Below are 8,658 nucleotides of genomic sequence, written 5' to 3'. Positions count from 1 at the left end.
GAGACTCATCGATAAAACACATCCATGAGCCTCCCACACACCAACAAAATTATACACACCCAGCAATAATACATGGTAAACCAACAAATTCAAGCAAAGACAAACCATCTCTATCCAAAGGATGGAGCGGGGCTGCCTCTGTAAGAAGCATGTAAGAGACCCACCGATGTAGCAAAAGAGCCAAGCGCGGTGGCATCACAAGGATTTGTAAATGAATTGCCAATTTTAAGCTTTACTGAATGGTGTGAATGACACCTGTGGGGGCAAATTCCGCATCCCAACTTGGCTATACCGGCAACCCTGGTGGCATCACAAGGATTTTTAAATGAATTGCCAATTTTATGCTTTACTTAATAGAGTGAATGACACCTGTGGGGGCAAATGCACCCCAAACTATACCGCCAACCCCGGTGACATCACAAGGATTTCTAAATGAATTGCCAATTTAATGCTTACTGAATAGAGTGAATGATACCTGTGGGGGCAAATGCACCCCAAGCTAGCTATACCGCCAACCCCTGTGACATCACAAGGATTTCTAAATGAATTGCCAATTTTATGCTTTACTGAATAGAGTGAATGGCACCTGTGGGGGAAAATAATGCACCCCAAGCTAGCTATACCGCCAACACCGGTGACATCACAAGGATTTCTAAATGAATTGCCAATTTTATGCTTTACTTAATAGAGTAAATGACACCTGTGGGGGCAAATGCACCCCAAGCTAGCTATACCGCCAACCCCGGTGACATCACAAGGATTTCTAAATGAATTGCCAATTTTATGCTTTACTTAATAGAGTAATGACACCTGTGGGGCAAATGCACCCCTAAGCTAGCTATACCGCCAACACCGGTGACATCACAAGGATTTCTAAATGAATTGCCAATTTTATGCTTTACTGAACAGAGTGAATGACACCAAGTTAGCTATACCGCCAACCCCGGTGACATCAAAAGGATCAAGTTCTGAATGAATTGCCAAGTTTATGCTTTACTGAATAGAATGAATGACACCTGTGGGGGAAAATGCACCCCAAGCTAGCTATACCGCCAACCCCGGTGACATCACAAGGATTTCTAAATGAATTGCCAATTTTATGCTTTACTGAATAGAGTGAATGACACCTGTGGGGGAAAATAATGCACCCCAAGCTAGCTATACCGCCAACCCCGGTGGCATCACAAGGATTTCTAAATGGATAGCCAATTTTATGCTTCTGTCAGGGGCTGTGCAATAATTATGAGCCCTGGTGGGAGGGTAAAATTGGGGGGCAAGAAATTATTAGCAACCTGAAAGGGGAAGCAATTTTGGCAAGCCAAGAGGGGGGGCAAGCAATTTTGGCACACATTCATGGGCGCCTTTAAATAAGTAATGCCAATCCCGGTGGCATCACAAGGATTTCTAATTAATGAATTGCCAATTTTATGCTTTACTGAATGGTGTGGGGGCAGACACCCCAAAGTTAGCTATACTGCCAATACTGGTAACATCACAAGGATTTCTATAAGAATTACCAATGTTACTATAAACTTAGGTTTCTTCTATGTACTATGTACTCTGCAATGCTGAAAACGAATCCTAGCACAAAGATTTTATCCTTTGAGTTGCTTTCAATCCTTTCAGATGCGTCGGTACTGCTCTTCTAACTGCTTCAATGCGTGTTGAATTGATTTTCAGAATTGGTCCCATAAGATACTGTTCTTGGGGGAAACTTGTGTTGTTGTGATAATGGGTAAAGCCATATGTTGGATGTACGTAGTATATCCTTAGTTTTTTTATGATAGATCATAGAATCATATGTCTGAGTAGCATCACGATACCAAATTTCTGAAACAAAGGACAGAAATTAAACAAGCTATAAGCATGAGTGATTAACCCAAAGGTTGCACAATAATCAAAAATATATAAGACTTCTGTAACAAAATCCATTTTTGAAGAATGTTTTAAATTATTGTTCTTTAATATTTGATTCATTAATAGTGTTAGAGGACTTTGTAGGTAGCTTCAAATACCCCACCTCATTTTGTCCAGATTTGTGTCAAGGGTTGGGCAAAAAAAAAAAAATTGTTTGCTTGCCCTCAATTGAATTTAACAATTGGGTCGGTCGGTCGGGATTTTTTTTTTTTTTTTTTTTTTAATTACTAGCAAACTCTACAGTTTGTATTCATTATGGCTCAAAATATGAAAAATAATACATTTTTGGTATCAAAATGAATCAACTAACATTCCAAAACAACTAAAATGTGGAATACAAGCTCTAAAATACATTTTTTTAAACATCTTTAGAATGCAAAAATTTGAAAAGAAAAAAAAAACTTTTTCCGAATTTGAAAAATAGGGTCGGTATTCTTTTGTACAGTAAATAGAAAAAAAACTTTTTTCCAATTTCCAAAATTAGGTCGGTCGGTTGAGGGCAAGCAAACATCTTTTTTTTTTTGGCCTTGGCTCAAGATGCAATTTGTTTTTCTGGGTGGGTAGTATACATGATAATACACTATCTTGGAATTTGGAAGCATTTTTTCATTGTCCCAGAAAATAGCAAATTTAATGGAATAAAGTTAATTACATTGATAATGAGTGTATGCAGTATGCAGTTTAATGGAATTGGATGTAGCCCAACACTGTGAGGATACTAACAATTAACATTTTTTAATCTGGTAAAAATTTACATAATTTTACATAATTGTTCCAGATGGTTGCTTCATCAATGGCTTGTGGTAAGGAACAGCGACTAAGTTTAGCACAATAATGCAGGCCTAAACATTTTTATAAATATATGATTCAAATACATGATTTATTGATTTATTATCGGTTTCATCGATTGATTGAACAAATAATTGATTGGAGATAAACAAATTAATCAAATTGTTGGTTGCTTGATTATTGATAATTGATTAATAATATAACTATTGAGCATGATGATTGATCAATTCTTTTAATGATCGATGAAATGATTATAGTTGATTTATCAATTGATTGAATACTTGACAACAAATCAAATCAAATGGGTGATTGAGTACATTTTTCGATCAGGTATACTGCTCAAAATCTGTGAAGATGAGAGATCTACAGATATTCCAATCCAAGATATGCATGTATTGTTTACCTTGCATTATATGCTTACCTTGTATTCATTCATTGATATCGGTGAACACCACATTCTTTATGCTTGCTTCACCATTTGCCTACATGACCTACAGGAAGGAAATATGTAGGTATTTTAGTTAATGATTGACATAATGAATCCCCGAATGAATCATCAATTGGATGATCATATTTGTGGTGTATGGGGGGAGGGTACGTGCCCTGGATGCCCCATTGGGAGCGCTAAATCAGTGTCCCTAGATGGATTCTGCACCCCTCCAAGTGATGAAAGTAAACATTTTCGCTTGCATATCATTTGTCCCGCTCTGACGAAAACCCACCATAAGTCGCACTCAGCCATTTTGAGATACAGGGAGTCAAACGGGGTGAAAAACCTATGTTTTTCAGTTTTTATTATTTTTTGATTCCTTAATATGTTTACTTTAACCTACCATTGAAAACAAAATATTCTTTTACGTTCAAAGCACCCAAATCTAGCATTTTTTTAGCCAAACCAAGTCCTTAACATGTTATTTTACAACTTAAAGCCATTTTTCTTGTATTTGCCTTTTCTTTATGTGTCGCTTCCCCCTTCTCATTGAAAGACCGTAGAATGAGGACCACATGTCCCAGAAACATAATTTTGGTATCAAATGAAAGCTGAAGACCTATACTAAATGATGACAAACTCAAATTTAGTGACTTATGTCTGTGTTTGTGGGAGCGGGTCAAATTTTAGGACCGACATTCAACTTGACTATAACCAAATTAGTGGTATTTCTCTTGTCTTAAGAATTGAGGGGTGCCACTCTGTATTCTTGCCCCAGGTGCCACGTTACAGTGTTCTAAAAGTAAACAGGCCCATCTCGTTCATAACCATGATAATAGAATCGATCAAAGCATCATAATAACTATATACTCAATATATGCATTAGTACATGATAAGTGACAATTAACGCGGCTGTGTACTCTAGACGTACATTGTTTCTTTGTACATCACATTTGCTATTAACTGTACTTACTTAGACCAATCGAAGTTGGAAGATCTAAAAATCTTGAATGTCTATAAACTAAACCATCTCAACATCAATCAAGGCATCTGCAAAACACAACAAAAAATGAAACTATGAAAGAGCTTACATTAAATAATAGCATCTCACTTACCCACCAAGCACACAAAATACAGACAACACGCAGAACATTATATTTATCACAACACCCTAAACAAGAACAAAGAGACACAGCATATAGAACATTGCAAAAGGTATGATGCAAAATGATTATAATGTTACTTTTGTCAAGCCATTTTGATAGCAATAGACCACTTTTTTTTTGCTACAATCATATAAAATCAGCGGTTTTGGTGGCAAAATGTATTGATCTTGACAATTTTGAAAATATTTGCCAAATTTGTAAGCTTTTGGGGATATTTTAGGGTCATTAGCTTCCAGAAAATTTGTTTGGTTTTTTTCGTCGCCTTCGATATAATTTTGGTTTTGCTCTCACCTAAAGTATAAGGTAGCATGTTCCTTTAGCATATGTCCAACATCGGCTATAGGCAAAGTAATACCTCGTAAATTTGAGCTGGGAAGAGTATGATTCAATAACCAATGATACCAACCTGCAGGCAGGATAATAAAAACTGTCCATCCAATCCTTTTCTGGTACTCTGTGTACAGCAGGCGTTGCCGAGCTCCTTTACAGTGGCTTTTGGTGTGAGCTGTGTCCGTCTGTACAGCTCATCACTATTGGGTACTTGCTTAATAATGCCATGGATGTTACGTAGGCCAGGTACGTAGGCAGTTAGGAGGCTGTTCAGTGGTTAGCAAAACCATTATGATCTGAAAGAATAAAATCACTTACAAAAACAAACAAAAAGTGTCAGTAAAGTAAATAAAATGCAACAAAAGCATGTCGTTCTGAAATACAAAGCATACTAGATAAATGTTGATACAATTATGGTATCTATCTATCTCACCATATCTATTTTATACATTTTAGGCAGCCAACAAGCATATTTCATCATAATAGCTATGTTATACATACAGGAACACAGTACTCCAATTGCCAAGCTTTCTGAAGACAAACAAAAGACCATCCAGCAGGCGCAAAATGAAGACACCAACCATACTGCTCATCATGTTTGCACTAAATGCTCCTCATGAGTAGGGACTATGTACGGATGTAAAATTTCAAGCTGGTACCTCTCAACCTAACCCTGGCATAATCCTAGTTCTAACCATCCTCTACCTCTAACCCTAGCCCTAACCCCACCTCTAACCCTATCCCCTGGCCCTAACCCTATCTCTAACCCTAGCCTAACTAGATACCAGACTGTGAACTCCCGGTCAATATATAGATCTACTCACTTACAGTATTTCTTACAATCATGATGAACAGCAAGTATGTATCTACATATTACACAAGCTGAAAAGGCTTAGGAAGTCGACATTGAGTGGGCTTCATACTCAGCAATTCAAGTAAAATGCCCACAATATCTATGTTATACACTTTAGGTCGCCAACAAGCATATCTATCTCACCACACCTATTTCATACATTTTAGGTCGCCAACAGGCTATCTATATCCCCATATCTAGGTTATACATTTTAGGTTGCCAACAAGCATATCTATCTCATCATACCTATTTTATACAGTTTAGGTCGCCAACAGGCTATCTATCATCCTAGAAGAGCTAGGGAGGCGGAGGAAGCTCACATCCTCACTCTGGTAAAGGCCCAGCCCCTCACCATATCTATTTTATACACTTTAGGTCGCCAACAGGCTATCTATATCCCCATATCTAGGTTATACATTTTAGGTTGCCAACAAGCATATCTATCTCATCATACCTATTTTATACAGTTTAGGTCGCCAACAGGCTATCTATCATCCTAGAAGAGCTAGGGAGGCGGAGGAAGCTCACATCCTCACTCTGGTAAAGGCCCAGCCCCTCACCATATATATTTTATACACTTTAGCTCGCCAACAGGCTATCTATCTCAGCATATCTTTAGTATACTTTTTATGTTGCCAAACAAGCATATCTATCTTACGATATCTATTTTATACATACAAAAACATACAGAAAACAAAATACTGACCCTTTATTGCCCCCTTTTCTGCCATAACCCCAATCTCCAGCTCCAAAAGCCATCTGAATTACCATTACGATCTGAAAGAATACAATCACTTACAAAAACAAACAAAAAGTGTCAGTAAAGTAAATAAAATGCAACAAAAGCATGTCGTTCTGAAATACAAAGCATACTAGAGAAATGTTAATACAATTATGGTATCTATCTATCTCACCATATCTATTTTATACATTTTAGGCTGCCAACAAGCATCATTTTTTTTATTTCATCATAATAGCTATGTTATACATACAGGAACACAGTACTCCAATTGCCAAGCACTAGACTCGCTTTCTGAAGACAAACAAAAGACCATCCAGCAGGCACAAAATGAAGACACCAACCATACTGCTCATCATGTTTGCACTAAATGCTCCTCATGAGTAGGGACTATGTACGGATGCAAAATGTCAAGCTGGTACCTCTAAACCCAACCGTGGCCTAATCCTAGTTCTAACCATCCACTACCTGTAAACCTAGCCCTAACCCCACCTCTAACCCTATCCCCTGGCCCTAACCCTAGCCTAACTAGATACCAGACTGAACTCCAGATCAATATATAGATCTACTCACTTACAGTATTTCTTACAATCATGATGAACAGCAAGTATGTATCTACATATTACACAAGCTGAAAAGGCTTAGGAAGTCGACATTGAGTGGGCTTCATACTCAGCAATTCAAGTAAAATGCCCACAATATCTATGTTATACACTTTAGGTCGCCAATAAGCATATCTATCTCACCACACCTATTTCATACATTTTAGGTCGCCAACAGGCTATCTATATCCCCATATCTAGGTTATACATTTTAGGTTGCCAACAAGCATTTCTATCTCATCATACCTATTTTATACAGTTTAGGTCGCCAACAGGCTATCTATCATCCTAGAAGAGCTAGGGAGGCGGAGGAAGCTCACATCCTCACTCTGGTAAAGGCCCAGCCCCTCACCATATCTATTTTATACATTTTAGGTCGCCAACAGGCTATCTATCCTAGAGCTAGGGATGTGGAGGAAGCTCATATCCTCACTCTGGTAAAGGACCAGCCCCTCACCATATCTATTTTATACACTTTAGCTCGCCAACAGGCTATCTATCTCAGCATATCTATAGTATACTTTTATGTTGTCAAACAAGCATATCTATCTTACGATATCTATTTTATACATACAAAAACATACAGAAAACAAAATACTGACCCTTTATTGCCTCCTTTTCTGCCATAACCCCAATCTCCAGCTCCACAAGCCATCTGAAATACCATTACGATCTGAAAGAATAAAATCACTTACAAAAACAAACAAAAAGTGTCAGTAAAGTAAATAAAATGCAACAAAAGCATGTCGTTCTGAAATACAAAGCATTCTAGAGAAATGTTAATACAATTATGGTATCTATCTATCTCACCATATCTATTTTATACATTTTAGGCTGCCAACAAGCATATTTCATCATAATAGCTATGTTATACATACAGGAACACAGTACTCCAATTGCCAAGCACTAGACTCGCTTTCTGAAGACAAACAAAAGACCATCCAGCAGGCACAAAATGAAGACACCAACCATACTGCTCATCATGTTTGCACTAAATGCTCCTCATGAGTAGGGACTATGTACGGATGCAAAATTTCAAGCTGGTACCTCTAAACCCAACCCTGGCCTAATCCTAGTTCTAACCATCCTCTACCTCTAACCTAGCCCTAACCCCACCTCTAACCCTATCCCCTGGCCCTAACCCTAGCCTAACTAGATACCAGACTGAACTCTCGATCAATATATAGATCTACTCACTTACAGTATTTCTTACAATCATGATGAACAGCAAGTATGTATCTACATATTACACAAGCTGAAAAGGCTTAGGAAGTCGACATTGAGTGGGCTTCATACTCAGCAATTCAAGTAAAAATCCCACAATATCTATGTTATACACTTTAGGTCGCCAACAAGCATATCTATCTCACCACACCTATTTCATACATTTTAGGTCGCCAACAGGCTATCTATATCCCCATATCTAGGTTATACATTTTAGGTTGCCAACAAGCATTTCTATCTCATCATACCTATTTTATACAGTTTAGGTCGCCAACAGGCTATCTATCATCCTAGAAGAGCTAGGGAGGCGGAGGAAGCTCACATCCTCACTCTGGTAAAGGCCCAGCCCCTCACCATATCTATTTTATACATTTTAGGTCGCCAACAGGCTATCTATCCTAGAGCTAGGGAGGTGGAGGAAGCTCATATCCTCACTCTGGTAAAGGACCAGCCCCTCACCATATCTATTTTATACACTTTAGCTCGCCAACAGGCTATCTATCTCAGCATATCTATAGTATACTTTTTATGTTGTCAAACAAGCATATCTATCTTACGATATCTATTTTATACATACAAAAACATACAGAAAACAAAATACTGACCCT

General features: G+C 37.9%; 1 long non-coding RNA gene across 2 annotated transcripts; it reads right to left on the bottom strand.

Moving 5' to 3' along the window:
• Window positions 1-1,416: 1,416 nt before the first annotated feature.
• On the bottom strand, window positions 1,417-7,899 carry LOC140160390 (uncharacterized). 2 transcript variants are annotated; one of them, XR_011859979.1, is made up of 5 exons: window positions 7,429-7,899; window positions 4,709-4,928; window positions 4,110-4,186; window positions 3,128-3,197; window positions 1,417-1,830 (listed from the first exon to the last, which is right to left on the bottom strand). It is a non-coding gene; the product is annotated as an uncharacterized lncRNA (long non-coding RNA). The 2 variants fall into 2 exon arrangements; XR_011859978.1 differs by lacking the exon at window positions 7,429-7,899 and having other exon boundaries at window positions 4,709-5,025.
• Between the last annotated feature and the right edge of the window lie 759 nt (window positions 7,900-8,658).

The sequence above is a fragment of the Amphiura filiformis genome, chromosome 9 (genome assembly GCF_039555335.1).
Source record: "Amphiura filiformis chromosome 9, Afil_fr2py, whole genome shotgun sequence".
Classification (NCBI taxonomy): domain Eukaryota; kingdom Metazoa; phylum Echinodermata; class Ophiuroidea; order Amphilepidida; family Amphiuridae; genus Amphiura; species Amphiura filiformis.
The sequence above is the reverse complement of the archived record's forward strand: the minus strand, read 5'-3'. Positions and strand labels throughout refer to the sequence as shown.